This window comes from Schistocerca serialis, unplaced genomic scaffold (assembly GCF_023864345.2).
Source record: "Schistocerca serialis cubense isolate TAMUIC-IGC-003099 unplaced genomic scaffold, iqSchSeri2.2 HiC_scaffold_1257, whole genome shotgun sequence".
Classification (NCBI taxonomy): Eukaryota; Metazoa; Arthropoda; class Insecta; order Orthoptera; family Acrididae; genus Schistocerca; species Schistocerca serialis.
The window spans coordinates 430,649-456,483 of NW_026047466.1; the positions used below are offsets into that span (position 1 = coordinate 430,649).

The 25,835-nt window shown below is 50.2% G+C and overlaps 44 non-coding genes across 44 annotated transcripts; all 44 read left to right on the forward strand.

Moving 5' to 3' along the window:
- The first annotated feature begins 302 nt into the window (after positions 1 to 302).
- On the forward strand, positions 303 to 376 carry Trnan-guu (transfer RNA asparagine (anticodon GUU)). The gene has a single exon. It is a non-coding gene; the product is annotated as a tRNA-Asn (tRNA).
- A 689-nt stretch (positions 377 to 1,065) lies between these two features.
- Trnat-cgu (transfer RNA threonine (anticodon CGU)) lies at positions 1,066 to 1,137 on the forward strand. Its single transcript has one exon. It is a non-coding gene; the product is annotated as a tRNA-Thr (tRNA).
- Positions 1,138 to 1,470: 333 nt separating this feature from the next.
- Trnan-guu (transfer RNA asparagine (anticodon GUU)) lies at positions 1,471 to 1,544 on the forward strand. Its single transcript has one exon. It is a non-coding gene; the product is annotated as a tRNA-Asn (tRNA).
- Positions 1,545 to 2,233: 689 nt separating this feature from the next.
- On the forward strand, positions 2,234 to 2,305 carry Trnat-cgu (transfer RNA threonine (anticodon CGU)). The gene has a single exon. It is a non-coding gene; the product is annotated as a tRNA-Thr (tRNA).
- Positions 2,306 to 2,638: 333 nt separating this feature from the next.
- Trnan-guu (transfer RNA asparagine (anticodon GUU)) lies at positions 2,639 to 2,712 on the forward strand. Its single transcript has one exon. It is a non-coding gene; the product is annotated as a tRNA-Asn (tRNA).
- Positions 2,713 to 3,401: 689 nt separating this feature from the next.
- On the forward strand, positions 3,402 to 3,473 carry Trnat-cgu (transfer RNA threonine (anticodon CGU)). The gene has a single exon. It is a non-coding gene; the product is annotated as a tRNA-Thr (tRNA).
- A 333-nt stretch (positions 3,474 to 3,806) lies between these two features.
- Trnan-guu (transfer RNA asparagine (anticodon GUU)) lies at positions 3,807 to 3,880 on the forward strand. The gene has a single exon. It is a non-coding gene; the product is annotated as a tRNA-Asn (tRNA).
- Positions 3,881 to 4,569: 689 nt separating this feature from the next.
- On the forward strand, positions 4,570 to 4,641 carry Trnat-cgu (transfer RNA threonine (anticodon CGU)). The gene has a single exon. It is a non-coding gene; the product is annotated as a tRNA-Thr (tRNA).
- Positions 4,642 to 4,974: 333 nt separating this feature from the next.
- Trnan-guu (transfer RNA asparagine (anticodon GUU)) lies at positions 4,975 to 5,048 on the forward strand. The gene has a single exon. It is a non-coding gene; the product is annotated as a tRNA-Asn (tRNA).
- Positions 5,049 to 5,737: 689 nt separating this feature from the next.
- On the forward strand, positions 5,738 to 5,809 carry Trnat-cgu (transfer RNA threonine (anticodon CGU)). The gene has a single exon. It is a non-coding gene; the product is annotated as a tRNA-Thr (tRNA).
- Positions 5,810 to 6,142: 333 nt separating this feature from the next.
- Trnan-guu (transfer RNA asparagine (anticodon GUU)) lies at positions 6,143 to 6,216 on the forward strand. Its single transcript has one exon. It is a non-coding gene; the product is annotated as a tRNA-Asn (tRNA).
- A 689-nt stretch (positions 6,217 to 6,905) lies between these two features.
- Trnat-cgu (transfer RNA threonine (anticodon CGU)) lies at positions 6,906 to 6,977 on the forward strand. The gene has a single exon. It is a non-coding gene; the product is annotated as a tRNA-Thr (tRNA).
- Positions 6,978 to 7,310: 333 nt separating this feature from the next.
- On the forward strand, positions 7,311 to 7,384 carry Trnan-guu (transfer RNA asparagine (anticodon GUU)). The gene has a single exon. It is a non-coding gene; the product is annotated as a tRNA-Asn (tRNA).
- A 689-nt stretch (positions 7,385 to 8,073) lies between these two features.
- Positions 8,074 to 8,145, forward strand: Trnat-cgu (transfer RNA threonine (anticodon CGU)). The gene has a single exon. It is a non-coding gene; the product is annotated as a tRNA-Thr (tRNA).
- Positions 8,146 to 8,478: 333 nt separating this feature from the next.
- On the forward strand, positions 8,479 to 8,552 carry Trnan-guu (transfer RNA asparagine (anticodon GUU)). Its single transcript has one exon. It is a non-coding gene; the product is annotated as a tRNA-Asn (tRNA).
- A 689-nt stretch (positions 8,553 to 9,241) lies between these two features.
- Trnat-cgu (transfer RNA threonine (anticodon CGU)) lies at positions 9,242 to 9,313 on the forward strand. The gene has a single exon. It is a non-coding gene; the product is annotated as a tRNA-Thr (tRNA).
- A 333-nt stretch (positions 9,314 to 9,646) lies between these two features.
- Trnan-guu (transfer RNA asparagine (anticodon GUU)) lies at positions 9,647 to 9,720 on the forward strand. Its single transcript has one exon. It is a non-coding gene; the product is annotated as a tRNA-Asn (tRNA).
- A 689-nt stretch (positions 9,721 to 10,409) lies between these two features.
- On the forward strand, positions 10,410 to 10,481 carry Trnat-cgu (transfer RNA threonine (anticodon CGU)). Its single transcript has one exon. It is a non-coding gene; the product is annotated as a tRNA-Thr (tRNA).
- Positions 10,482 to 10,814: 333 nt separating this feature from the next.
- Positions 10,815 to 10,888, forward strand: Trnan-guu (transfer RNA asparagine (anticodon GUU)). Its single transcript has one exon. It is a non-coding gene; the product is annotated as a tRNA-Asn (tRNA).
- A 689-nt stretch (positions 10,889 to 11,577) lies between these two features.
- Trnat-cgu (transfer RNA threonine (anticodon CGU)) lies at positions 11,578 to 11,649 on the forward strand. Its single transcript has one exon. It is a non-coding gene; the product is annotated as a tRNA-Thr (tRNA).
- A 333-nt stretch (positions 11,650 to 11,982) lies between these two features.
- On the forward strand, positions 11,983 to 12,056 carry Trnan-guu (transfer RNA asparagine (anticodon GUU)). The gene has a single exon. It is a non-coding gene; the product is annotated as a tRNA-Asn (tRNA).
- Positions 12,057 to 12,745: 689 nt separating this feature from the next.
- Trnat-cgu (transfer RNA threonine (anticodon CGU)) lies at positions 12,746 to 12,817 on the forward strand. Its single transcript has one exon. It is a non-coding gene; the product is annotated as a tRNA-Thr (tRNA).
- Positions 12,818 to 13,150: 333 nt separating this feature from the next.
- On the forward strand, positions 13,151 to 13,224 carry Trnan-guu (transfer RNA asparagine (anticodon GUU)). The gene has a single exon. It is a non-coding gene; the product is annotated as a tRNA-Asn (tRNA).
- A 689-nt stretch (positions 13,225 to 13,913) lies between these two features.
- Positions 13,914 to 13,985, forward strand: Trnat-cgu (transfer RNA threonine (anticodon CGU)). Its single transcript has one exon. It is a non-coding gene; the product is annotated as a tRNA-Thr (tRNA).
- A 333-nt stretch (positions 13,986 to 14,318) lies between these two features.
- On the forward strand, positions 14,319 to 14,392 carry Trnan-guu (transfer RNA asparagine (anticodon GUU)). Its single transcript has one exon. It is a non-coding gene; the product is annotated as a tRNA-Asn (tRNA).
- A 689-nt stretch (positions 14,393 to 15,081) lies between these two features.
- Positions 15,082 to 15,153, forward strand: Trnat-cgu (transfer RNA threonine (anticodon CGU)). The gene has a single exon. It is a non-coding gene; the product is annotated as a tRNA-Thr (tRNA).
- Positions 15,154 to 15,486: 333 nt separating this feature from the next.
- Trnan-guu (transfer RNA asparagine (anticodon GUU)) lies at positions 15,487 to 15,560 on the forward strand. Its single transcript has one exon. It is a non-coding gene; the product is annotated as a tRNA-Asn (tRNA).
- A 689-nt stretch (positions 15,561 to 16,249) lies between these two features.
- On the forward strand, positions 16,250 to 16,321 carry Trnat-cgu (transfer RNA threonine (anticodon CGU)). Its single transcript has one exon. It is a non-coding gene; the product is annotated as a tRNA-Thr (tRNA).
- A 333-nt stretch (positions 16,322 to 16,654) lies between these two features.
- Trnan-guu (transfer RNA asparagine (anticodon GUU)) lies at positions 16,655 to 16,728 on the forward strand. The gene has a single exon. It is a non-coding gene; the product is annotated as a tRNA-Asn (tRNA).
- A 689-nt stretch (positions 16,729 to 17,417) lies between these two features.
- Positions 17,418 to 17,489, forward strand: Trnat-cgu (transfer RNA threonine (anticodon CGU)). The gene has a single exon. It is a non-coding gene; the product is annotated as a tRNA-Thr (tRNA).
- A 333-nt stretch (positions 17,490 to 17,822) lies between these two features.
- On the forward strand, positions 17,823 to 17,896 carry Trnan-guu (transfer RNA asparagine (anticodon GUU)). The gene has a single exon. It is a non-coding gene; the product is annotated as a tRNA-Asn (tRNA).
- A 689-nt stretch (positions 17,897 to 18,585) lies between these two features.
- Trnat-cgu (transfer RNA threonine (anticodon CGU)) lies at positions 18,586 to 18,657 on the forward strand. The gene has a single exon. It is a non-coding gene; the product is annotated as a tRNA-Thr (tRNA).
- Positions 18,658 to 18,990: 333 nt separating this feature from the next.
- Trnan-guu (transfer RNA asparagine (anticodon GUU)) lies at positions 18,991 to 19,064 on the forward strand. The gene has a single exon. It is a non-coding gene; the product is annotated as a tRNA-Asn (tRNA).
- Positions 19,065 to 19,753: 689 nt separating this feature from the next.
- Positions 19,754 to 19,825, forward strand: Trnat-cgu (transfer RNA threonine (anticodon CGU)). The gene has a single exon. It is a non-coding gene; the product is annotated as a tRNA-Thr (tRNA).
- Positions 19,826 to 20,158: 333 nt separating this feature from the next.
- On the forward strand, positions 20,159 to 20,232 carry Trnan-guu (transfer RNA asparagine (anticodon GUU)). Its single transcript has one exon. It is a non-coding gene; the product is annotated as a tRNA-Asn (tRNA).
- Positions 20,233 to 20,921: 689 nt separating this feature from the next.
- Positions 20,922 to 20,993, forward strand: Trnat-cgu (transfer RNA threonine (anticodon CGU)). The gene has a single exon. It is a non-coding gene; the product is annotated as a tRNA-Thr (tRNA).
- Positions 20,994 to 21,326: 333 nt separating this feature from the next.
- Positions 21,327 to 21,400, forward strand: Trnan-guu (transfer RNA asparagine (anticodon GUU)). The gene has a single exon. It is a non-coding gene; the product is annotated as a tRNA-Asn (tRNA).
- A 689-nt stretch (positions 21,401 to 22,089) lies between these two features.
- Positions 22,090 to 22,161, forward strand: Trnat-cgu (transfer RNA threonine (anticodon CGU)). The gene has a single exon. It is a non-coding gene; the product is annotated as a tRNA-Thr (tRNA).
- Positions 22,162 to 22,494: 333 nt separating this feature from the next.
- Positions 22,495 to 22,568, forward strand: Trnan-guu (transfer RNA asparagine (anticodon GUU)). Its single transcript has one exon. It is a non-coding gene; the product is annotated as a tRNA-Asn (tRNA).
- A 689-nt stretch (positions 22,569 to 23,257) lies between these two features.
- Trnat-cgu (transfer RNA threonine (anticodon CGU)) lies at positions 23,258 to 23,329 on the forward strand. The gene has a single exon. It is a non-coding gene; the product is annotated as a tRNA-Thr (tRNA).
- Positions 23,330 to 23,662: 333 nt separating this feature from the next.
- Trnan-guu (transfer RNA asparagine (anticodon GUU)) lies at positions 23,663 to 23,736 on the forward strand. Its single transcript has one exon. It is a non-coding gene; the product is annotated as a tRNA-Asn (tRNA).
- A 689-nt stretch (positions 23,737 to 24,425) lies between these two features.
- On the forward strand, positions 24,426 to 24,497 carry Trnat-cgu (transfer RNA threonine (anticodon CGU)). Its single transcript has one exon. It is a non-coding gene; the product is annotated as a tRNA-Thr (tRNA).
- A 333-nt stretch (positions 24,498 to 24,830) lies between these two features.
- Positions 24,831 to 24,904, forward strand: Trnan-guu (transfer RNA asparagine (anticodon GUU)). Its single transcript has one exon. It is a non-coding gene; the product is annotated as a tRNA-Asn (tRNA).
- Positions 24,905 to 25,593: 689 nt separating this feature from the next.
- On the forward strand, positions 25,594 to 25,665 carry Trnat-cgu (transfer RNA threonine (anticodon CGU)). Its single transcript has one exon. It is a non-coding gene; the product is annotated as a tRNA-Thr (tRNA).
- Positions 25,666 to 25,835: the final 170 nt, after the last annotated feature.

Below are 25,835 nucleotides of genomic sequence, written 5' to 3' on the forward strand. Positions count from 1 at the left end.
AGCTATCTCGAGCAGCATCTAACACATGGCAGTACTCTGAATGAAAGGGATGTTCTACAACCTATGACAAGTATTCTACTGGCCTCAGAGGTTTTCTGAATGCATAGGCAGAACATTGGTTTGTATGCATTTTGTAGTATAATGTCATGCTTGGCGATGTCATTCGTTTACGAGCCTCGCTACAGTGTGCATGCACGTTATCCATGTGAAGAGGCGTAAGCAAATGCTACCATTCTGCGAGATTGCTGCAGAAGGTATACGAATTGCGTTGATATACAGAGCACAAGGGAGCCAAAGTCAAGGCCTCCGTGGCGCAATCGGCTAGCGCGTTCGGCTGTTAACCGAAAGGTTGGTGGTTCGAGCCCACCCGGGGGCGAAATCGTTCTAACCGGCACCGAGGTGAGGACGTACGTCAACTTTGTTAGAGATACACAGCTAGTGTGACAATTTGGCTGCGTTTGAGTGATGCCACAGAGCCTTATACACATTCAGCCAAGTGACACTGTGGGTAAAAACATGGCCCTACACAGACGTTCTGCTGTTTTCCTTTTTATTCGTCATGTGTGACACTGCAGTAGAGGGACGCCCGCTACAAAAGACGTATTCTTTACATTCAATTTCAGCATATACGTCGCGAGTGCCATATGACAGGGCCTGTCTCTCGATGTCGATTTGTATTTGGTGTGTCTTAAGTGTCGGTCTGCAGTAGGCCGCTGTTGGCCGAGCGACGTGCAGTCGCCTTACATGAAGCCCCATGGGCAACGCCAGTGCCACTGTGGACAACAGCGCACTTTTGCCAGAGAGAGGAACCGAAAGGCGCATTTCGCAGTCGAGCCACGCTATCCCACAAGCTGTGCACTAGGTCAGGATTGTGCAGACCGCAAACTTTTTGTGGGCCGACGCTCGTCGTCGATCGTAAGGGCGAAACATTCAAGAGATTTGGAAAACGGCAATGTGGACACCCCCAGCAGCAGCTGTGTGCCAAATCCGATTTCTGGTCGAGGGCTGCAAGATTCAGTATGATGAAGTAACAATTTGGGGATAGCTCACAAACGCTAAGATGCCGCCTTCTTAGCTCAGTGGTAGAGCACTGGTCTCGTAAACCAGGGGTCGTGAGTTCGAACCTCACAGAAGGCATTCATTTCTTAAACCTTCCTGCAAGGAGCGGAGCTATCTCGAGCAGCATCTAACACATGGCAGTACACTGAATGAAAGGGATGTTCTACAACCTATGACAAGTATTCTACTGGCCTCAGAGGTTTTCTGAATGCATAGGCAGAACATTGGTTTGTATGCATTTTGTAGTATAATGTCATGCTTGGCGATGTCATTCGTTTACGAGCCTCGCTACAGTGTGCATGCACGTTATCCATGTGAAGAGGCGTAAGCAAATGCTACCATTCTGCGAGATTGCTGCAGAAGGTATACGAATTGCGTTGATATACAGAGCACAAGGGAGCCAAAGTCAAGGCCTCCGTGGCGCAATCGGCTAGCGCGTTCGGCTGTTAACCGAAAGGTTGGTGGTTCGAGCCCACCCGGGGGCGAAATCGTTCTAACCGGCACCGAGGTGAGGACGTACGTCAACTTTGTTAGAGATACACAGCTAGTGTGACAATTTGGCTGCGTTTGAGTGATGCCACAGAGCCTTATACACATTCAGCCAAGTGACACTGTGGGTAAAAACATGGCCCTACACAGACGTTCTGCTGTTTTCCTTTTTATTCGTCATGTGTGACACTGCAGTAGAGGGACGCCCGCTACAAAAGACGTATTCTTTACATTCAATTTCAGCATACACGTCGCGAGTGCCATATGACAGGGCCTGTCTCTCGATGTCGATTTGTATTTGGTGTGTCTTAAGTGTCGGTCTGCAGTAGGCCGCTGTTGGCCGAGCGACGTGCAGTCGCCTTACATGAAGCCCCATGGGCAACGCCAGTGCCACTGTGGACAACAGCGCACTGTAGCCAGAGAGAGGAGCCGAAAGGCGCATTTCGCAGTCGAGCCACGCTATCCCACAAGCTGTGCACTAGGTCAGGATTGTGCAGACCGCAAACTTTTGGTGGGCCGACGCTCGTGGTCGATCGTAAGGGCGAAACATTCAAGAGATTTGGAAAACGGCAATGTGGACACCCCCAGCAGCAGCTGTGTGCCAAATCCGATATCTGGTCGAGGGCTGCAAGATTCAGTATGATGAAGTAACAATTTGGGGATAGCTCACAAACGCTAAGATGCCGCCTTCTTAGCTCAGTGGTAGAGCACTGGTCTCGTAAACCAGGGGTCGTGAGTTCGAACCTCACAGAAGGCATTCATTTCTTAAACCTTCCTGCAAGGAGCGGAGCTATCTCGAGCAGCATCTAACACATGGCAGTACACTGAATGAAAGGGATGTTCTACAACCTATGACAAGTATTCTACTGGCCTCAGAGGTTTTCTGAATGCATAGGCAGAACATTGGTTTGTATGCATTTTGTAGTATAATGTCATGCTTGGCGATGTCATTCGTTTACGAGCCTCGCTACAGTGTGCATGCACGTTATCCATGTGAAGAGGCGTAAGCAAATGCTACCATTCTGCGAGATTGCTGCAGAAGGTATACGAATTGCGTTGATATACAGAGCACAAGGGAGCCAAAGTCAAGGCCTCCGTGGCGCAATCGGCTAGCGCGTTCGGCTGTTAACCGAAAGGTTCGTGGTTCGAGCCCACCCGGGGGCGAAATCGTTCTAACCGGCACCGAGGTGAGGACGTACGTCAACTTTGTTAGAGATACACAGCTAGTGTGACAATTTGGCTGCGTTTGAGTGATGCCACAGAGCCTTATACACATTCAGCCAAGTGACACTGTGGGTAAAAACATGGCCCTACACAGACGTTCTGCTGTTTTCCTTTTTATTCGTCATGTGTGACACTGCAGTAGAGGGACGCCCGCTACAAAAGACGTATTCTTTACATTCAATTTCAGCATACACGTCGCGAGTGCCATATGACAGGGCCTGTCTCTCGATGTCGATTTGTATTTGGTGTGTCTTAAGTGTCGGTCTGCAGTAGGCCGCTGTTGGCCGAGCGACGTGCAGTCGCCTTACATGAAGCCCCATGGGCAACGCCAGTGCCACTGTGGACAACAGCGCACTGTAGCCAGAGAGAGGAGCCGAAAGGCGCATTTCGCAGTCGAGCCACGCTATCCCACAAGCTGTGCACTAGGTCAGGATTGTGCAGACCGCAAACTTTTGGTGGGCCGACGCTCGTGGTCGATCGTAAGGGCGAAACATTCAAGAGATTTGGAAAACGGCAATGTGGACACCCCCAGCAGCAGCTGTGTGCCAAATCCGATATCTGGTCGAGGGCTGCAAGATTCAGTATGATGAAGTAACAATTTGGGGATAGCTCACAAACGCTAAGATGCCGCCTTCTTAGCTCAGTGGTAGAGCACTGGTCTCGTAAACCAGGGGTCGTGAGTTCGAACCTCACAGAAGGCATTCATTTCTTAAACCTTCCTGCAAGGAGCGGAGCTATCTCGAGCAGCATCTAACACATGGCAGTACACTGAATGAAAGGGATGTTCTACAACCTATGACAAGTATTCTACTGGCCTCAGAGGTTTTCTGAATGCATAGGCAGAACATTGGTTTGTATGCATTTTGTAGTATAATGTCATGCTTGGCGATGTCATTCGTTTACGAGCCTCGCTACAGTGTGCATGCACGTTATCCATGTGAAGAGGCGTAAGCAAATGCTACCATTCTGCGAGATTGCTGCAGAAGGTATACGAATTGCGTTGATATACAGAGCACAAGGGAGCCAAAGTCAAGGCCTCCGTGGCGCAATCGGCTAGCGCGTTCGGCTGTTAACCGAAAGGTTGGTGGTTCGAGCCCACCCGGGGGCGAAATCGTTCTAACCGGCACCGAGGTGAGGACGTACGTCAACTTTGTTAGAGATACACAGCTAGTGTGACAATTTGGCTGCGTTTGAGTGATGCCACAGAGCCTTATACACATTCAGCCAAGTGACACTGTGGGTAAAAACATGGCCCTACACAGACGTTCTGCTGTTTTCCTTTTTATTCGTCATGTGTGACACTGCAGTAGAGGGACGCCCGCTACATAAGACGTATTCTTTACATTCAATTTCAGCATATACGTCGCGAGTGCCATATGACAGGGCCTGTCTCTCGATGTCGATTTGTATTTGGTGTGTCTTAAGTGTCGGTCTGCAGTAGGCCGCTGTTGGCCGAGCGACGTGCAGTCGCCTTACATGAAGCCCCATGGGCAACGCCAGTGCCACTGTGGACAACAGCGCACTTTTGCCAGAGAGAGGAACCGAAAGGCGCATTTCGCAGTCGAGCCACGCTATCCCACAAGCTGTGCACTAGGTCAGGATTGTGCAGACCGCAAACTTTTGGTGGGCCGACGCTCGTCGTCGATCGTAAGGGCGAAACATTCAAGAGATTTGGAAAACGGCAATGTGGACACCCCCAGCAGCAGCTGTGTGCCAAATCCGATTTCTGGTCGAGGGCTGCAAGATTCAGTATGATGAAGTAACAATTTGGGGATAGCTCACAAACGCTAAGATGCCGCCTTCTTAGCTCAGTGGTAGAGCACTGGTCTCGTAAACCAGGGGTCGTGAGTTCGAACCTCACAGAAGGCATTCATTTCTTAAACCTTCCTGCAAGGAGCGGAGCTATCTCGAGCAGCATCTAACACATGGCAGTACACTGAATGAAAGGGATGTTCTACAACCTATGACAAGTATTCTACTGGCCTCAGAGGTTTTCTGAATGCATAGGCAGAACATTGGTTTGTATGCATTTTGTAGTATAATGTCATGCTTGGCGATGTCATTCGTTTACGAGCCTCGCTACAGTGTGCATGCACGTTATCCATGTGAAGAGGCGTAAGCAAATGCTACCATTCTGCGAGATTGCTGCAGAAGGTATACGAATTGCGTTGATATACAGAGCACAAGGGAGCCAAAGTCAAGGCCTCCGTGGCGCAATCGGCTAGCGCGTTCGGCTGTTAAGCGAAAGGTTGGTGGTTCGAGCCCACCCGGGGGCGAAATCGTTCTAACCGGCACCGAGGTGAGGACGTACGTCAACTTTTTTAGAGATACACAGCTAGTGTGACAATTTGGCTGCGTTTGAGTGATGCCACAGAGCCTTATACACATTCAGCCAAGTGACACTGTGGGTAAAAACATGGCCCTACACAGACGTTCTGCTGTTTTCCTTTTTATTCGTCATGTGTGACACTGCAGTAGAGGGACGCCCGCTACAAAAGACGTATTCTTTACATTCAATTTCAGCATATACGTCGCGAGTGCCATATGACAGGGCCTGTCTCTCGATGTCGATTTGTATTTGGTGTGTCTTAAGTGTCGGTCTGCAGTAGGCCGCTGTTGGCCGAGCGACGTGCAGTCGCCTTACATGAAGCCCCATGGGCAACGCCAGTGCCACTGTGGACAACAGCGCACTTTTGCCAGAGAGAGGAACCGAAAGGCGCATTTCGCAGTCGAGCCACGCTATCCCACAAGCTGTGCACTAGGTCAGGATTGTGCAGACCGCAAACTTTTGGTGGGCCGACGCTCGTCGTCGATCGTAAGGGCGAAACATTCAAGAGATTTGGAAAACGGCAATGTGGACACCCCCAGCAGCAGCTGTGTGCCAAATCCGATTTCTGGTCGAGGGCTGCAAGATTCAGTATGATGAAGTAACAATTTGGGGATAGCTCACAAACGCTAAGATGCCGCCTTCTTAGCTCAGTGGTAGAGCACTGGTCTCGTAAACCAGGGGTCGTGAGTTCGAACCTCACAGAAGGCATTCATTTCTTAAACCTTCCTGCAAGGAGCGGAGCTATCTCGAGCAGCATCTAACACATGGCAGTACACTGAATGAAAGGGATGTTCTACAACCTATGACAAGTATTCTACTGGCCTCAGAGGTTTTCTGAATGCATAGGCAGAACATTGGTTTGTATGCATTTTGTAGTATAATGTCATGCTTGGCGATGTCATTCGTTTACGAGCCTCGCTACAGTGTGCATGCACGTTATCCATGTGAAGAGGCGTAAGCAAATGCTACCATTCTGCGAGATTGCTGCAGAAGGTATACGAATTGCGTTGATATACAGAGCACAAGGGAGCCAAAGTCAAGGCCTCCGTGGCGCAATCGGCTAGCGCGTTCGGCTGTTAAGCGAAAGGTTGGTGGTTCGAGCCCACCCGGGGGCGAAATCGTTCTAACCGGCACCGAGGTGAGGACGTACGTCAACTTTGTTAGAGATACACAGCTAGTGTGACAATTTGGCTGCGTTTGAGTGATGCCACAGAGCCTTATACACATTCAGCCAAGTGACACTGTGGGTAAAAACATGGCCCTACACAGACGTTCTGCTGTTTTCCTTTTTATTCGTCATGTGTGACACTGCAGTAGAGGGACGCCCGCTACAAAAGACGTATTCTTTACATTCAATTTCAGCATACACGTCGCGAGTGCCATATGACAGGGCCTGTCTCTCGATGTCGATTTGTATTTGGTGTGTCTTAAGTGTCGGTCTGCAGTAGGCCGCTGTTGGCCGAGCGACGTGCAGTCGCCTTACATGAAGCCCCATGGGCAACGCCAGTGCCACTGTGGACAACAGCGCACTGTAGCCAGAGAGAGGAGCCGAAAGGCGCATTTCGCAGTCGAGCCACGCTATCCCACAAGCTGTGCACTAGGTCAGGATTGTGCAGACCGCAAACTTTTGGTGGGCCGACGCTCGTGGTCGATCGTAAGGGCGAAACATTCAAGAGATTTGGAAAACGGCAATGTGGACACCCCCAGCAGCAGCTGTGTGCCAAATCCGATATCTGGTCGAGGGCTGCAAGATTCAGTATGATGAAGTAACAATTTGGGGATAGCTCACAAACGCTAAGATGCCGCCTTCTTAGCTCAGTGGTAGAGCACTGGTCTCGTAAACCAGGGGTCGTGAGTTCGAACCTCACAGAAGGCATTCATTTCTTAAACCTTCCTGCAAGGAGCGGAGCTATCTCGAGCAGCATCTAACACATGGCAGTACACTGAATGAAAGGGATGTTCTACAACCTATGACAAGTATTCTACTGGCCTCAGAGGTTTTCTGAATGCATAGGCAGAACATTGGTTTGTATGCATTTTGTAGTATAATGTCATGCTTGGCGATGTCATTCGTTTACGAGCCTCGCTACAGTGTGCATGCACGTTATCCATGTGAAGAGGCGTAAGCAAATGCTACCAATCTGCGAGATTGCTGCAGAAGGTATACGAATTGCGTTGATATACAGAGCACAAGGGAGCCAAAGTCAAGGCCTCCGTGGCGCAATCGGCTAGCGCGTTCGGCTGTTAACCGAAAGGTTCGTGGTTCGAGCCCACCCGGGGGCGAAATCGTTCTAACCGGCACCGAGGTGAGGACGTACGTCAACTTTGTTAGAGATACACAGCTAGTGTGACAATTTGGCTGCGTTTGAGTGATGCCACAGAGCCTTATACACATTCAGCCAAGTGACACTGTGGGTAAAAACATGGCCCTACACAGACGTTCTGCTGTTTTCCTTTTTATTCGTCATGTGTGACACTGCAGTAGAGGGACGCCCGCTACAAAAGACGTATTCTTTACATTCAATTTCAGCATACACGTCGCGAGTGCCATATGACAGGGCCTGTCTCTCGATGTCGATTTGTATTTGGTGTGTCTTAAGTGTCGGTCTGCAGTAGGCCGCTGTTGGCCGAGCGACGTGCAGTCGCCTTACATGAAGCCCCATGGGCAACGCCAGTGCCACTGTGGACAACAGCGCACTGTAGCCAGAGAGAGGAGCCGAAAGGCGCATTTCGCAGTCGAGCCACGCTATCCCACAAGCTGTGCACTAGGTCAGGATTGTGCAGACCGCAAACTTTTGGTGGGCCGACGCTCGTGGTCGATCGTAAGGGCGAAACATTCAAGAGATTTGGAAAACGGCAATGTGGACACCCCCAGCAGCAGCTGTGTGCCAAATCCGATTTCTGGTCGAGGGCTGCAAGATTCAGTATGATGAAGTAACAATTTGGGGATAGCTCACAAACGCTAAGATGCCGCCTTCTTAGCTCAGTGGTAGAGCACTGGTCTCGTAAACCAGGGGTCGTGAGTTCGAACCTCACAGAAGGCATTCATTTCTTAAACCTTCCTGCAAGGAGCGGAGCTATCTCGAGCAGCATCTAACACATGGCAGTACACTGAATGAAAGGGATGTTCTACAACCTATGACAAGTATTCTACTGGCCTCAGAGGTTTTCTGAATGCATAGGCAGAACATTGGTTTGTATGCATTTTGTAGTATAATGTCATGCTTGGCGATGTCATTCGTTTACGAGCCTCGCTACAGTGTGCATGCACGTTATCCATGTGAAGAGGCGTAAGCAAATGCTACCATTCTGCGAGATTGCTGCAGAAGGTATACGAATTGCGTTGATATACAGAGCACAAGGGAGCCAAAGTCAAGGCCTCCGTGGCGCAATCGGCTAGCGCGTTCGGCTGTTAAGCGAAAGGTTGGTGGTTCGAGCCCACCCGGGGGCGAAATCGTTCTAACCGGCACCGAGGTGAGGACGTACGTCAACTTTGTTAGAGATACACAGCTAGTGTGACAATTTGGCTGCGTTTGAGTGATGCCACAGAGCCTTATACACATTCAGCCAAGTGACACTGTGGGTAAAAACATGGCCCTACACAGACGTTCTGCTGTTTTCCTTTTTATTCGTCATGTGTGACACTGCAGTAGAGGGACGCCCGCTACAAAAGACGTATTCTTTACATTCAATTTCAGCATATACGTCGCGAGTGCCATATGACAGGGCCTGTCTCTCGATGTCGATTTGTATTTGGTGTGTCTTAAGTGTCGGTCTGCAGTAGGCCGCTGTTGGCCGAGCGACGTGCAGTCGCCTTACATGAAGCCCCATGGGCAACGCCAGTGCCACTGTGGACAACAGCGCACTGTAGCCAGAGAGAGGAGCCGAAAGGCGCATTTCGCAGTCGAGCCACGCTATCCCACAAGCTGTGCACTAGGTCAGGATTGTGCAGACCGCAAACTTTTGGTGGGCCGACGCTCGTGGTCGATCGTAAGGGCGAAACATTCAAGAGATTTGGAAAACGGCAATGTGGACACCCCCAGCAGCAGCTGTGTGCCAAATCCGATATCTGGTCGAGGGCTGCAAGATTCAGTATGATGAAGTAACAATTTGGGGATAGCTCACAAACGCTAAGATGCCGCCTTCTTAGCTCAGTGGTAGAGCACTGGTCTCGTAAACCAGGGGTCGTGAGTTCGAACCTCACAGAAGGCATTCATTTCTTAAACCTTCCTGCAAGGAGCGGAGCTATCTCGAGCAGCATCTAACACATGGCAGTACTCTGAATGAAAGGGATGTTCTACAACTTATGACAAGTATTCTACTGGCCTCAGAGGTTTTCTGAATGCATAGGCAGAACATTGGTTTGTATGCATTTTGTAGTATAATGTCATGCTTGGCGATGTCATTCGTTTACGAGCCTCGCTACAGTGTGCATGCACGTTATCCATGTGAAGAGGCGTAAGCAAATGCTACCATTCTGCGAGATTGCTGCAGAAGGTATACGAATTGCGTTGATATACAGAGCACAAGGGAGCCAAAGTCAAGGCCTCCGTGGCGCAATCGGCTAGCGCGTTCGGCTGTTAAGCGAAAGGTTGGTGGTTCGAGCCCACCCGGGGGCGAAATCGTTCTAACCGGCACCGAGGTGAGGACGTACGTCAACTTTGTTAGAGATACACAGCTAGTGTGACAATTTGGCTGCGTTTGAGTGATGCCACAGAGCCTTATACACATTCAGCCAAGTGACACTGTGGGTAAAAACATGGCCCTACACAGACGTTCTGCTGTTTTCCTTTTTATTCGTCATGTGTGACACTGCAGTAGAGGGACGCCCGCTACAAAAGACGTATTCTTTACATTCAATTTCAGCATACACGTCGCGAGTGCCATATGACAGGGCCTGTCTCTCGATGTCGATTTGTATTTGGTGTGTCTTAAGTGTCGGTCTGCAGTAGGCCGCTGTTGGCCGAGCGACGTGCAGTCGCCTTACATGAAGCCCCATGGGCAACGCCAGTGCCACTGTGGACAACAGCGCACTGTAGCCAGAGAGAGGAGCCGAAAGGCGCATTTCGCAGTCGAGCCACGCTATCCCACAAGCTGTGCACTAGGTCAGGATTGTGCAGACCGCAAACTTTTGGTGGGCCGACGCTCGTGGTCGATCGTAAGGGCGAAACATTCAAGAGATTTGGAAAACGGCAATGTGGACACCCCCAGCAGCAGCTGTGTGCCAAATCCGATATCTGGTCGAGGGCTGCAAGATTCAGTATGATGAAGTAACAATTTGGGGATAGCTCACAAACGCTAAGATGCCGCCTTCTTAGCTCAGTGGTAGAGCACTGGTCTCGTAAACCAGGGGTCGTGAGTTCGAACCTCACAGAAGGCATTCATTTCTTAAACCTTCCTGCAAGGAGCGGAGCTATCTCGAGCAGCATCTAACACATGGCAGTACACTGAATGAAAGGGATGTTCTACAACCTATGACAAGTATTCTACTGGCCTCAGAGGTTTTCTGAATGCATAGGCAGAACATTGGTTTGTATGCATTTTGTAGTATAATGTCATGCTTGGCGATGTCATTCGTTTACGAGCCTCGCTACAGTGTGCATGCACGTTATCCATGTGAAGAGGCGTAAGCAAATGCTACCATTCTGCGAGATTGCTGCAGAAGGTATACGAATTGCGTTGATATACAGAGCACAAGGGAGCCAAAGTCAAGGCCTCCGTGGCGCAATCGGCTAGCGCGTTCGGCTGTTAACCGAAAGGTTGGTGGTTCGAGCCCACCCGGGGGCGAAATCGTTCTAACCGGCACCGAGGTGAGGACGTACGTCAACTTTGTTAGAGATACACAGCTAGTGTGACAATTTGGCTGCGTTTGAGTGATGCCACAGAGCCTTATACACATTCAGCCAAGTGACACTGTGGGTAAAAACATGGCCCTACACAGACGTTCTGCTGTTTTCCTTTTTATTCGTCATGTGTGACACTGCAGTAGAGGGACGCCCGCTACAAAAGACGTATTCTTTACATTCAATTTCAGCATATACGTCGCGAGTGCCATATGACAGGGCCTGTCTCTCGATGTCGATTTGTATTTGGTGTGTCTTAAGTGTCGGTCTGCAGTAGGCCGCTGTTGGCCGAGCGACGTGCAGTCGCCTTACATGAAGCCCCATGGGCAACGCCAGTGCCACTGTGGACAACAGCGCACTGTAGCCAGAGAGAGGAGCCGAAAGGCGCATTTCGCAGTCGAGCCACGCTATCCCACAAGCTGTGCACTAGGTCAGGATTGTGCAGACCGCAAACTTTTGGTGGGCCGACGCTCGTGGTCGATCGTAAGGGCGAAACATTCAAGAGATTTGGAAAACGGCAATGTGGACACCCCCAGCAGCAGCTGTGTGCCAAATCCGATATCTGGTCGAGGGCTGCAAGATTCAGTATGATGAAGTAACAATTTGGGGATAGCTCACAAACGCTAAGATGCCGCCTTCTTAGCTCAGTGGTAGAGCACTGGTCTCGTAAACCAGGGGTCGTGAGTTCGAACCTCACAGAAGGCATTCATTTCTTAAACCTTCCTGCAAGGAGCGGAGCTATCTCGAGCAGCATCTAACACATGGCAGTACACTGAATGAAAGGGATGTTCTACAACCTATGACAAGTATTCTACTGGCCTCAGAGGTTTTCTGAATGCATAGGCAGAACATTGGTTTGTATGCATTTTGTAGTATAATGTCATGCTTGGCGATGTCATTCGTTTACGAGCCTCGCTACAGTGTGCATGCACGTTATCCATGTGAAGAGGCGTAAGCAAATGCTACCATTCTGCGAGATTGCTGCAGAAGGTATACGAATTGCGTTGATATACAGAGCACAAGGGAGCCAAAGTCAAGGCCTCCGTGGCGCAATCGGCTAGCGCGTTCGGCTGTTAACCGAAAGGTTGGTGGTTCGAGCCCACCCGGGGGCGAACTCGTTCTAACCGGCACCGAGGTGAGGACGTACGTCAACTTTGTTAGAGATACACAGCTAGTGTGACAATTTGGCTGCGTTTGAGTGATGCCACAGAGCCTTATACACATTCAGCCAAGTGACACTGTGGGTAAAAACATGGCCCTACACAGACGTTCTGCTGTTTTCCTTTTTATTCGTCATGTGTGACACTGCAGTAGAGGGACGCCCGCTACAAAAGACGTATTCTTTACATTCAATTTCAGCATATACGTCGCGAGTGCCATATGACAGGGCCTGTCTCTCGATGTCGATTTGTATTTGGTGTGTCTTAAGTGTCGGTCTGCAGTAGGCCGCTGTTGGCCGAGCGACGTGCAGTCGCCTTACATGAAGCCCCATGGGCAACGCCAGTGCCACTGTGGACAACAGCGCACTTTTGCCAGAGAGAGGAACCGAAAGGCGCATTTCGCAGTCGAGCCACGCTATCCCACAAGCTGTGCACTAGGTCAGGATTGTGCAGACCGCAAACTTTTGGTGGGCCGACGCTCGTCGTCGATCGTAAGGGCGAAACATTCAAGAGATTTGGAAAACGGCAATGTGGACACCCCCAGCAGCAGCTGTGTGCCAAATCCGGTATCTGGTCGAGGGCTGCAAGATTCAGTATGATGAAGTAACAATTTGGGGATAGCTCACAAACGCTAAGCTGCCGCCTTCTTAGCTCAGTGGTAGAGCACTGGTCTCGTAAACCAGGGGTCGTGAGTTCGAACCTCACAGAAGGCATTCATTTCTTAAACCTTCCTGCAAGGAGCGGAGCTATCTCGAGCAGCATCTAACACATGGCAGTACACTGAATGAAAGGGATGTTCTACAACCTATGACAAGTATTCTACTGGCCTCAGAGGTTTTCTGAATGCATAGGCAGAACATTGGTTTGTATGCATTTTGTAGTATAATGTCATGCTTGGCGATGTCATTCGTTTACGAGCCTCGCTACAGTGTGCATGCACGTTATCCATGTGAAGAGGCGTAAGCAAATGCTACCATTCTGCGAGATTGCTGCAGAAGGTATACGAATTGCGTTGATATACAGAGCACAAGGGAGCCAAAGTCAAGGCCTCCGTGGCGCAATCGGCTAGCGCGTTCGGCTGTTAACCGAAAGGTTGGTGGTTCGAGCCCACCCGGGGGCGAAATCGTTCTAACCGGCACCGAGGTGAGGACGTACGTCAACTTTGTTAGAGATACACAGCTAGTGTGACAATTTGGCTGCGTTTGAGTGATGCCACAGAGCCTTATACACATTCAGCCAAGTGACACTGTGGGTAAAAACATGGCCCTACACAGACGTTCTGCTGTTTTCCTTTTTATTCGTCATGTGTGACACTGCAGTAGAGGGACGCCCGCTACAAAAGACGTATTCTTTACATTCAATTTCAGCATATACGTCGCGAGTGCCATATGACAGGGCCTGTCTCTCGATGTCGATTTGTATTTGGTGTGTCTTAAGTGTCGGTCTGCAGTAGGCCGCTGTTGGCCGAGCGACGTGCAGTCGCCTTACATGAAGCCCCATGGGCAACGCCAGTGCCACTGTGGACAACAGCGCACTGTAGCCAGAGAGAGGAGCCGAAAGGCGCATTTCGCAGTCGAGCCACGCTATCCCACAAGCTGTGCACTAGGTCAGGATTGTGCAGACCGCAAACTTTTGGTGGGCCGACGCTCGTGGTCGATCGTAAGGGCGAAACATTCAAGAGATTTGGAAAACGGCAATGTGGACACCCCCAGCAGCAGCTGTGTGCCAAATCCGATATCTGGTCGAGGGCTGCAAGATTCAGTATGATGAAGTAACAATTTGGGGATAGCTCACAAACGCTAAGATGCCGCCTTCTTAGCTCAGTGGTAGAGCACTGGTCTCGTAAACCAGGGGTCGTGAGTTCGAACCTCACAGAAGGCATTCATTTCTTAAACCTTCCTGCAAGGAGCGGAGCTATCTCGAGCAGCATCTAACACATGGCAGTACACTGAATGAAAGGGATGTTCTACAACCTATGACAAGTATTCTACTGGCCTCAGAGGTTTTCTGAATGCATAGGCAGAACATTGGTTTGTATGCATTTTGTAGTATAATGTCATGCTTGGCGATGTCATTCGTTTACGAGCCTCGCTACAGTGTGCATGCACGTTATCCATGTGAAGAGGCGTAAGCAAATGCTACCATTCTGCGAGATTGCTGCAGAAGGTATACGAATTGCGTTGATATACAGAGCACAAGGGAGCCAAAGTCAAGGCCTCCGTGGCGCAATCGGCTAGCGCGTTCGGCTGTTAACCGAAAGGTTCGTGGTTCGAGCCCACCCGGGGGCGAAATCGTTCTAACCGGCACCGAGGTGAGGACGTACGTCAACTTTGTTAGAGATACACAGCTAGTGTGACAATTTGGCTGCGTTTGAGTGATGCCACAGAGCCTTATACACATTCAGCCAAGTGACACTGTGGGTAAAAACATGGCCCTACACAGACGTTCTGCTGTTTTCCTTTTTATTCGTCATGTGTGACACTGCAGTAGAGGGACGCCCGCTACAAAAGACGTATTCTTTACATTCAATTTCAGCATATACGTCGCGAGTGCCATATGACAGGGCCTGTCTCTCGATGACGATTTGTATTTGGTGTGTCTTAAGTGTCGGTCTGCAGTAGGCCGCTGTTGGCCGAGCGACGTGCAGTCGCCTTACATGAAGCCCCATGGGCAACGCCAGTGCCACTGTGGACAACAGCGCACTGTAGCCAGAGAGAGGAGCCGAAAGGCGCATTTCGCAGTCGAGCCACGCTATCCCACAAGCTGTGCACTAGGTCAGGATTGTGCAGACCGCAAACTTTTGGTGGGCCGACGCTCGTGGTCGATCGTAAGGGCGAAACATTCAAGAGATTTGGAAAACGGCAATGTGGACACCCCCAGCAGCAGCTGTGTGCCAAATCCGATATCTGGTCGAGGGCTGCAAGATTCAGTATGATGAAGTAACAATTTGGGGATAGCTCACAAACGCTAAGATGCCGCCTTCTTAGCTCAGTGGTAGAGCACTGGTCTCGTAAACCAGGGGTCGTGAGTTCGAACCTCACAGAAGGCATTCATTTCTTAAACCTTCCTGCAAGGAGCGGAGCTATCTCGAGCAGCATCTAACACATGGCAGTACTCTGAATGAAAGGGATGTTCTACAACTTATGACAAGTATTCTACTGGCCTCAGAGGTTTTCTGAATGCATAGGCAGAACATTGGTTTGTATGCATTTTGTAGTATAATGTCATGCTTGGCGATGTCATTCGTTTACGAGCCTCGCTACAGTGTGCATGCACGTTATCCATGTGAAGAGGCGTAAGCAAATGCTACCATTCTGCGAGATTGCTGCAGAAGGTATACGAATTGCGTTGATATACAGAGCACAAGGGAGCCAAAGTCAAGGCCTCCGTGGCGCAATCGGCTAGCGCGTTCGGCTGTTAACCGAAAGGTTGGTGGTTCGAGCCCACCCGGGGGCGAAATCGTTCTAACCGGCACCGAGGTGAGGACGTACGTCAACTTTGTTAGAGATACACAGCTAGTGTGACAATTTGGCTGCGTTTGAGTGATGCCACAGAGCCTTATACACATTCAGCCAAGTGACACTGTGGGTAAAAACATGGCCCTACACAGACGTTCTGCTGTTTTCCTTTTTATTCGTCATGTGTGACACTGCAGTAGAGGGACGCCCGCTACAAAAGACGTATTCTTTACATTCAATTTCAGCATATACGTCGCGAGTGCCATATGACAGGGCCTGTCTCTCGATGTCGATTTGTATTTGGTGTGTCTTAAGTGTCGGTCTGCAGTAGGCCGCTGTTGGCCGAGCGACGTGCAGTCGCCTTACATGAAGCCCCATGGGCAACGCCAGTGCCACTGTGGACAACAGCACACTGTAGCCAGAGAGAGGAGCCGAAAGGCGCATTTCGCAGTCGAGCCACGCTATCCCACAAGCTGTGCACTAGGTTAGGATTGTGCAGACCGCAAACTTTTGGTGGGCCGACGCTCGTGGTCGATCGTAAGGGCGAAACATTCAAGAGATTTGGAAAACGGCAATGTGGACACCCCCAGCAGCAGCTGTGTGCCAAATCCGATATCTGGTCGAGGGCTGCAAGATTCAGTATGATGAAGTAACAATTTGGGGATAGCTCACAAACGCTAAGATGCCGCCTTCTTAGCTCAGTGGTAGAGCACTGGTCTCGTAAACCAGGGGTCGTGAGTTCGAACCTCACAGAAGGCATTCATTTCTTAAACCTTCCTGCAAGGAGCGGAGCTATCTCGAGCAGCATCTAACACATGGCAGTACACTGAATGAAAGGGATGTTCTACAACCTATGACAAGTATTCTACTGGCCTCAGAGGTTTTCTGAATGCATAGGCAGAACATTGGTTTGTATGCATTTTGTAGTATAATGTCATGCTTGGCGATGTCATTCGTTTACGAGCCTCGCTACAGTGTGCATGCACGTTATCCATGTGAAGAGGCGTAAGCAAATGCTACCATTCTGCGAGATTGCTGCAGAAGGTATACGAATTGCGTTGATATACAGAGCACAAGGGAGCCAAAGTCAAGGCCTCCGTGGCGCAATCGGCTAGCGCGTTCGGCTGTTAACCGAAAGGTTGGTGGTTCGAGCCCACCCGGGGGCGAAATCGTTCTAACCGGCACCGAGGTGAGGACGTACGTCAACTTTGTTAGAGATACACAGCTAGTGTGACAATTTGGCTGCGTTTGAGTGATGCCACAGAGCCTTATACACATTCAGCCAAGTGACACTGTGGGTAAAAACATGGCCCTACACAGACGTTCTGCTGTTTTCCTTTTTATTCGTCATGTGTGACACTGCAGTAGAGGGACGCCCGCTACAAAAGACGTATTCTTTACATTCAATTTCAGCATATACGTCGCGAGTGCCATATGACAGGGCCTGTCTCTCGATGTCGATTTGTATTTGGTGTGTCTTAAGTGTCGGTCTGCAGTAGGCCGCTGTTGGCCGAGCGACGTGCAGTCGCCTTACATGAAGCCCCATGGGCAACGCCAGTGCCACTGTGGACAACAGCGCACTGTAGCCAGAGAGAGGAGCCGAAAGGCGCATTTCGCAGTCGAGCCACGCTATCCCACAAGCTGTGCACTAGGTCAGGATTGTGCAGACCGCAAACTTTTGGTGGGCCGACGCTCGTGGTCGATCGTAAGGGCGAAACATTCAAGAGATTTGGAAAACGGCAATGTGGACACCCCCAGCAGCAGCTGTGTGCCAAATCCGATATCTGGTCGAGGGCTGCAAGATTCAGTATGATGAAGTAACAATTTGGGGATAGCTCACAAACGCTAAGATGCCGCCTTCTTAGCTCAGTGGTAGAGCACTGGTCTCGTAAACCAGGGGTCGTGAGTTCGAACCTCACAGAAGGCATTCATTTCTTAAACCTTCCTGCAAGGAGCGGAGCTATCTCGAGCAGCATCTAACACATGGCAGTACACTGAATGAAAGGGATGTTCTACAACCTATGACAAGTATTCTACTGGCCTCAGAGGTTTTCTGAATGCATAGGCAGAACATTGGTTTGTATGCATTTTGTAGTATAATGTCATGCTTGGCGATGTCATTCGTTTACGAGCCTCGCTACAGTGTGCATGCACGTTATCCATGTGAAGAGGCGTAAGCAAATGCTACCATTCTGCGAGATTGCTGCAGAAGGTATACGAATTGCGTTGATATACAGAGCACAAGGGAGCCAAAGTCAAGGCCTCCGTGGCGCAATCGGCTAGCGCGTTCGGCTGTTAACCGAAAGGTTGGTGGTTCGAGCCCACCCGGGGGCGAAATCGTTCTAACCGGCACCGAGGTGAGGACGTACGTCAACTTTGTTAGAGATACACAGCTAGTGTGACAATTTGGCTGCGTTTGAGTGATGCCACAGAGCCTTATACACATTCAGCCAAGTGACACTGTGGGTAAAAACATGGCCCTACACAGACGTTCTGCTGTTTTCCTTTTTATTCGTCATGTGTGACACTGCAGTAGAGGGACGCCCGCTACAAAAGACGTATTCTTTACATTCAATTTCAGCATATACGTCGCGAGTGCCATATGACAGGGCCTGTCTCTCGATGTCGATTTGTATTTGGTGTGTCTTAAGTGTCGGTCTGCAGTAGGCCGCTGTTGGCCGAGCGACGTGCAGTCGCCTTACATGAAGCCCCATGGGCAACGCCAGTGCCACTGTGGACAACAGCGCACTGTAGCCAGAGAGAGGAGCCGAAAGGCGCATTTCGCAGTCGAGCCACGCTATCCCACAAGCTGTGCACTAGGTCAGGATTGTGCAGACCGCAAACTTTTGGTGGGCCGACGCTCGTGGTCGATCGTAAGGGCGAAACATTCAAGAGATTTGGAAAACGGCAATGTGGACACCCCCAGCAGCAGCTGTGTGCCAAATCCGATATCTGGTCGAGGGCTGCAAGATTCAGTATGATGAAGTAACAATTTGGGGATAGCTCACAAACGCTAAGATGCCGCCTTCTTAGCTCAGTGGTAGAGCACTGGTCTCGTAAACCAGGGGTCGTGAGTTCGAACCTCACAGAAGGCATTCATTTCTTAAACCTTCCTGCAAGGAGCGGAGCTATCTCGAGCAGCATCTAACACATGGCAGTACACTGAATGAAAGGGATGTTCTACAACCTATGACAAGTATTCTACTGGCCTCAGAGGTTTTCTGAATGCATAGGCAGAACATTGGTTTGTATGCATTTTGTAGTATAATGTCATGCTTGGCGATGTCATTCGTTTACGAGCCTCGCTACAGTGTGCATGCACGTTATCCATGTGAAGAGGCGTAAGCAAATGCTACCATTCTGCGAGATTGCTGCAGAAGGTATACGAATTGCGTTGATATACAGAGCACAAGGGAGCCAAAGTCAAGGCCTCCGTGGCGCAATCGGCTAGCGCGTTCGGCTGTTAACCGAAAGGTTGGTGGTTCGAGCCCACCCGGGGGCGAAATCGTTCTAACCGGCACCGAGGTGAGGACGTACGTCAACTTTGTTAGAGATACACAGCTAGTGTGACAATTTGGCTGCGTTTGAGTGATGCCACAGAGCCTTATACACATTCAGCCAAGTGACACTGTGGGTAAAAACATGGCCCTACACAGACGTTCTGCTGTTTTCCTTTTTATTCGTCATGTGTGACACTGCAGTAGAGGGACGCCCGCTACAAAAGACGTATTCTTTACATTCAATTTCAGCATACACGTCGCGAGTGCCATATGACAGGGCCTGTCTCTCGATGTCGATTTGTATTTGGTGTGTCTTAAGTGTCGGTCTGCAGTAGGCCGCTGTTGGCCGAGCGACGTGCAGTCGCCTTACATGAAGCCCCATGGGCAACGCCAGTGCCACTGTGGACAACAGCGCACTGTAGCCAGAGAGAGGAGCCGAAAGGCGCATTTCGCAGTCGAGCCACGCTATCCCACAAGCTGTGCACTAGGTCAGGATTGTGCAGACCGCAAACTTTTGGTGGGCCGACGCTCGTGGTCGATCGTAAGGGCGAAACATTCAAGAGATTTGGAAAACGGCAATGTGGACACCCCCAGCAGCAGCTGTGTGCCAAATCCGATATCTGGTCGAGGGCTGCAAGATTCAGTATGATGAAGTAACAATTTGGGGATAGCTCACAAACGCTAAGATGCCGCCTTCTTAGCTCAGTGGTAGAGCACTGGTCTCGTAAACCAGGGGTCGTGAGTTCGAACCTCACAGAAGGCATTCATTTCTTAAACCTTCCTGCAAGGAGCGGAGCTATCTCGAGCAGCATCTAACACATGGCAGTACACTGAATGAAAGGGATGTTCTACAACCTATGACAAGTATTCTACTGGCCTCAGAGGTTTTCTGAATGCATAGGCAGAACATTGGTTTGTATGCATTTTGTAGTATAATGTCATGCTTGGCGATGTCATTCGTTTACGAGCCTCGCTACAGTGTGCATGCACGTTATCCATGTGAAGAGGCGTAAGCAAATGCTACCATTCTGCGAGATTGCTGCAGAAGGTATACGAATTGCGTTGATATACAGAGCACAAGGGAGCCAAAGTCAAGGCCTCCGTGGCGCAATCGGCTAGCGCGTTCGGCTGTTAACCGAAAGGTTGGTGGTTCGAGCCCACCCGGGGGCGAAATCGTTCTAACCGGCACCGAGGTGAGGACGTACGTCAACTTTGTTAGAGATACACAGCTAGTGTGACAATTTGGCTGCGTTTGAGTGATGCCACAGAGCCTTATACACATTCAGCCAAGTGACACTGTGGGTAAAAACATGGCCCTACACAGACGTTCTGCTGTTTTCCTTTTTATTCGTCATGTGTGACACTGCAGTAGAGGGACGCCCGCTACAAAAGACGTATTCTTTACATTCAATTTCAGCATATACGTCGCGAGTGCCATATGACAGGGCCTGTCTCTCGATGTCGATTTGTATTTGGTGTGTCTTAAGTGTCGGTCTGCAGTAGGCCGCTGTTGGCCGAGCGACGTGCAGTCGCCTTACATGAAGCCCCGTGGGCAACGCCAGTGCCACTGTGGACAACAGCGCACTGTAGCCAGAGAGAGGAGCCGAAAGGCGCATTTCGCAGTCGAGCCACGCTATCCCACAAGCTGTGCACTAGGTCAGGATTGTGCAGACCGCAAACTTTTGGTGGGCCGACGCTCGTGGTCGATCGTAAGGGCGAAACATTCAAGAGATTTGGAAAACGGCAATGTGGACACCCCCAGCAGCAGCTGTGTGCCAAATCCGATATCTGGTCGAGGGCTGCAAGATTCAGTATGATGAAGTAACAATTTGGGGATAGCTCACAAACGCTAAGATGCCGCCTTCTTAGCTCAGTGGTAGAGCACTGGTCTCGTAAACCAGGGGTCGTGAGTTCGAACCTCACAGAAGGCATTCATTTCTTAAACCTTCCTGCAAGGAGCGGAGCTATCTCGAGCAGCATCTAACACATGGCAGTACACTGAATGAAAGGGATGTTCTACAACCTATGACAAGTATTCTACTGGCCTCAGAGGTTTTCTGAATGCATAGGCAGAACATTGGTTTGTATGCATTTTGTAGTATAATGTCATGCTTGGCGATGTCATTCGTTTACGAGCCTCGCTACAGTGTGCATGCACGTTATCCATGTGAAGAGGCGTAAGCAAATGCTACCATTCTGCGAGATTGCTGCAGAAGGTATACGAATTGCGTTGATATACAGAGCACAAGGGAGCCAAAGTCAAGGCCTCCGTGGCGCAATCGGCTAGCGCGTTCGGCTGTTAACCGAAAGGTTGGTGGTTCGAGCCCACCCGGGGGCGAAATCGTTCTAACCGGCACCGAGGTGAGGACGTACGTCAACTTTGTTAGAGATACACAGCTAGTGTGACAATTTGGCTGCGTTTGAGTGATGCCACAGAGCCTTATACACATTCAGCCAAGTGACACTGTGGGTAAAAACATGGCCCTACACAGACGTTCTGCTGTTTTCCTTTTTATTCGTCATGTGTGACACTGCAGTAGAGGGACGCCCGCTACAAAAGACGTATTCTTTACATTCAATTTCAGCATATACGTCGCGAGTGCCATATGACAGGGCCTGTCTCTCGATGTCGATTTGTATTTGGTGTGTCTTAAGTGTCGGTCTGCAGTAGGCCGCTGTTGGCCGAGCGACGTGCAGTCGCCTTACATGAAGCCCCATGGGCAACGCCAGTGCCACTGTGGACAACAGCGCACTGTAGCCAGAGAGAGGAGCCGAAAGGCGCATTTCGCAGTCGAGCCACGCTATCCCACAAGCTGTGCACTAGGTCAGGATTGTGCAGACCGCAAACTTTTGGTGGGCCGACGCTCGTGGTCGATCGTAAGGGCGAAACATTCAAGAGATTTGGAAAACGGCAATGTGGACACCCCCAGCAGCAGCTGTGTGCCAAATCCGATATCTGGTCGAGGGCTGCAAGATTCAGTATGATGAAGTAACAATTTGGGGATAGCTCACAAACGCTAAGATGCCGCCTTCTTAGCTCAGTGGTAGAGCACTGGTCTCGTAAACCAGGGGTCGTGAGTTCGAACCTCACAGAAGGCATTCATTTCTTAAACCTTCCTGCAAGGAGCGGAGCTATCTCGAGCAGCATCTAACACATGGCAGTACACTGAATGAAAGGGATGTTCTACAACCTATGACAAGTATTCTACTGGCCTCAGAGGTTTTCTGAATGCATAGGCAGAACATTGGTTTGTATGCATTTTGTAGTATAATGTCATGCTTGGCGATGTCATTCGTTTACGAGCCTCGCTACAGTGTGCATGCACGTTATCCATGTGAAGAGGCGTAAGCAAATGCTACCATTCTGCGAGATTGCTGCAGAAGGTATACGAATTGCGTTGATATACAGAGCACAAGGGAGCCAAAGTCAAGGCCTCCGTGGCGCAATCGGCTAGCGCGTTCGGCTGTTAACCGAAAGGTTGGTGGTTCGAGCCCACCCGGGGGCGAAATCGTTCTAACCGGCACCGAGGTGAGGACGTACGTCAACTTTGTTAGAGATACACAGCTAGTGTGACAATTTGGCTGCGTTTGAGTGATGCCACAGAGCCTTATACACATTCAGCCAAGTGACACTGTGGGTAAAAACATGGCCCTACACAGACGTTCTGCTGTTTTCCTTTTTATTCGTCATGTGTGACACTGCAGTAGAGGGACGCCCGCTACAAAAGACGTATTCTTTACATTCAATTTCAGCATATACGTCGCGAGTGCCATATGACAGGGCCTGTCTCTCGATGTCGATTTGTATTTGGTGTGTCTTAAGTGTCGGTCTGCAGTAGGCCGCTGTTGGCCGAGCGACGTGCAGTCGCCTTACATGAAGCCCCATGGGCAACGCCAGTGCCACTGTGGACAACAGCGCACTGTAGCCAGAGAGAGGAGCCGAAAGGCGCATTTCGCAGTCGAGCCACGCTATCCCACAAGCTGTGCACTAGGTCAGGATTGTGCAGACCGCAAACTTTTGGTGGGCCGACGCTCGTGGTCGATCGTAAGGGCGAAACATTCAAGAGATTTGGAAAACGGCAATGTGGACACCCCCAGCAGCAGCTGTGTGCCAAATCCGATATCTGGTCGAGGGCTGCAAGATTCAGTATGATGAAGTAACAATTTGGGGATAGCTCACAAACGCTAAGCTGCCGCCTTCTTAGCTCAGTGGTAGAGCACTGGTCTCGTAAACCAGGGGTCGTGAGTTCGAACCTCACAGAAGGCATTCATTTCTTAAACCTTCCTGCAAGGAGCGGAGCTATCTCGAGCAGCATCTAACACATGGCAGTACACTGAATGAAAGGGATGTTCTACAACCTATGACAAGTATTCTACTGGCCTCAGAGGTTTTCTGAATGCATAGGCAGAACATTGGTTTGTATGCATTTTGTAGTATAATGTCATGCTTGGCGATGTCATTCGTTTACGAACCTCGCTACAGTGTGCATGCACGTTATCCATGTGAAGAGGCGTAAGCAAATGCTACCATTCTGCGAGATTGCTGCAGAAGGTATACGAATTGCGTTGATATACAGAGCACAAGGGAGCCAAAGTCAAGGCCTCCGTGGCGCAATCGGCTAGCGCGTTCGGCTGTTAACCGAAAGGTTGGTGGTTCGAGCCCACCCGGGGGCGAAATCGTTCTAACCGGCACCGAGGTGAGGACGTACGTCAACTTTGTTAGAGATACACAGCTAGTGTGACAATTTGGCTGCGTTTGAGTGATGCCACAGAGCCTTATACACATTCAGCCAAGTGACACTGTGGGTAAAAACATGGCCCTACACAGACGTTCTGCTGTTTTCCTTTTTATTCGTCATGTGTGACACTGCAGTAGAGGGACGCCCGCTACAAAAGACGTATTCTTTACATTCAATTTCAGCATATACGTCGCGAGTGCCATATGACAGGGCCTGTCTCTCGATGTCGATTTGTATTTGGTGTGTCTTAAGTGTCGGTCTGCAGTAGGCCGCTGTTGGCCGAGCGACGTGCAGTCGCCTTACATGAAGCCCCATGGGCAACGCCAGTGCCACTGTGGACAACAGCGCACTTTTGCCAGAGAGAGGAACCGAAAGGCGCATTTCGCAGTCGAGCCACGCTATCCCACAAGCTGTGCACTAGGTCAGGATTGTGCAGACCGCAAACTTTTGGTGGGCCGACGCTCGTGGTCGATCGTAAGGGCGAAACATTCAAGAGATTTGGAAAACGGCAATGTGGACACCCCCAGCAGCAGCTGTGTGCCAAATCCGGTATCTGGTCGAGGGCTGCAAGATTCAGTATGATGAAGTAACAATTTGGGGATAGCTCACAAACGCTAAGCTGCCGCCTTCTTAGCTCAGTGGTAGAGCACTGGTCTCGTAAACCAGGGGTCGTGAGTTCGAACCTCACAGAAGGCATTCATTTCTTAAACCTTCCTGCAAGGAGCGGAGCTATCTCGAGCAGCATCTAACACATGGCAGTACACTGAATGAAAGGGATGTTCTACAACCTATGACAAGTATTCTACTGGCCTCAGAGGTTTTCTGAATGCATAGGCAGAACATTGGTTTGTATGCATTTTGTAGTATAATGTCATGCTTGGCGATGTCATTCGTTTACGAGCCTCGCTACAGTGTGCATGCACGTTATCCATGTGAAGAGGCGTAAGCAAATGCAACCATTCTGCGAGATTGCTGCAGAAGGTATACGAATTGCGTTGATATACAGAGCACAAGGGAGCCAAAGTCAAGGCCTCCGTGGCGCAATCGGCTAGCGCGTTCGGCTGTTAACCGAAAGGTTGGTGGTTCGAGCCCACCCGGGGGCGAAATCGTTCTAACCGGCACCGAGGTGAGGACGTACGTCAACTTTGTTAGAGATACACAGCTAGTGTGACAATTTGGCTTCGTTTGAGTGATGCCACAGAGCCTTATACACATTCAGCCAAGTGACACTGTGGGTAAAAACATGGCCCTACACAGACGTTCTGCTGTTTTCCTTTTTATTCGTCATGTGTGACACTGCAGTAGAGGGACGCCCGCTACAAAAGACGTATTCTTTACATTCAATTTCAGCATATACGTCGCGAGTGCCATATGACAGGGCCTGTCTCTCGATGTCGATTTGTATTTGGTGTGTCTTAAGTGTCGGTCTGCAGTAGGCCGCTGTTGGCCGAGCGACGTGCAGTCGCCTTACATGAAGCCCCATGGGCAACGCCAGTGCCACTGTGGACAACAGCGCACTGTAGCCAGAGAGAGGAGCCGAAAGGCGCATTTCGCAGTCGAGCCACGCTATCCCACAAGCTGTGCACTAGGTCAGGATTGTGCAGACCGCAAACTTTTGGTGGGCCGACGCTCGTGGTCGATCGTAAGGGCGAAACATTCAAGAGATTTGGAAAACGGCAATGTGGACACCCCCAGCAGCAGCTGTGTGCCAAATCCGATATCTGGTCGAGGGCTGCAAGATTCAGTATGATGAAGTAACAATTTGGGGATAGCTCACAAACGCTAAGATGCCGCCTTCTTAGCTCAGTGGTAGAGCACTGGTCTCGTAAACCAGGGGTCGTGAGTTCGAACCTCACAGAAGGCATTCATTTCTTAAACCTTCCTGCAAGGAGCGGAGCTATCTCGAGCAGCATCTAACACATGGCAGTACACTGAATGAAAGGGATGTTCTACAACCTATGACAAGTATTCTACTGGCCTCAGAGGTTTTCTGAATGCATAGGCAGAACATTGGTTTGTATGCATTTTGTAGTA